Here is a 1189-nt window from a genome sequence, read left to right as displayed (position 1 = left end):
GCACTTTTGAATAATGCTTTTCTCTTGAGGGTAAAAGTGTTAACTGCATATCCTATTTGCAAGCAAGTTCTGTGAAGTTTCTTAGCTGTGGCTAATGAGACCTCAGGGGTATTTCACCCTCATTAGCAGAACCTGCCAAGCACCCAATTATTTCCAGTTACTTAACTGAATGTCAGAGAACTTTTACAGCAATTCTTCTTCAATCTTTAACTCCTTCAGTAGGACTACACAAAGGCAAATCACCCTGACAAGAGAAAAAATGTGTTGGCCAGTTACAAATTAACTAAAACACACTAAGAATTTGAATATTTGTTAACAAGTTAGCTTAGTATGTACTTTCTAGATATTTAGCATTGTTAAACACTTAAATAGGTAACTATCTGATGTTGCAATTCTTTGCTATTATATTTTTCTTCTTTCTCAAGCCACCCTTTGTGTGGCTAGTGAATTTTAAATATTGTATTCACGTATACAGAAAGAAACCAATACAATTTGTTCACACTGAGTAAATTTTCAGTACTTCCTTGGAACAGTTGATTCTCCCTCTGATTCTGGAATTAGACTAAAATGATAATGATGAAAATAATTTAATTTATTGATTTATTCATACACAGAGGTCATTAATAACCAGATTTTTTTTTTGGCAGCCTTTTACATTTAGTCCAACAATATCCTACAGAATGGGAATGACACAGACATCAATAGCCACATTTTATGACAAGGAAAACTAAAACAGGGAATTAACTGCCTGTATAAGAGAAGAATCTAACCCTTCTAATTCCTGGGCCAGGAGTTTTGTTCTTAGATTATTATTTTACAACAAAAATATCATGGCACATTTATGTCACCATTAATTTTGAGTACATTCTAAGTCACTTGTTAAAAATGTAATGTCTGTGTTTGAAAAAATATTCTTTGAAACAAATTGAACAAACTGAATTCAATTGAATTCAGAAATATTCCTACAGAGGGCCACATTTATTCACCTATGTTCAAATATCCTTTTTAAATGAAAGGAAAAACCAGTTGTGCATAACTCCTGAATTGGTTTAAGAGAGTGGAGTTCCTGCGAGCTGCACATATCATAGGGAAAAAAGCATTGAAGAAAGCTGTCTGTGGCCAGGTGGCTGAATTTAGCCTGCCTAAGCATTTGAATATTATAGTGCTTGTCATGACTGGTGCTTAAGTC

Source organism: Orycteropus afer, unplaced genomic scaffold, assembly GCF_000298275.1.
Source record: "Orycteropus afer afer isolate SDZICR_OR568_19922 unplaced genomic scaffold, OryAfe1.0 scaffold00666, whole genome shotgun sequence".
Classification (NCBI taxonomy): Eukaryota; Metazoa; Chordata; class Mammalia; order Tubulidentata; family Orycteropodidae; genus Orycteropus; species Orycteropus afer.
This window is presented reverse-complemented; position numbering follows the sequence as displayed.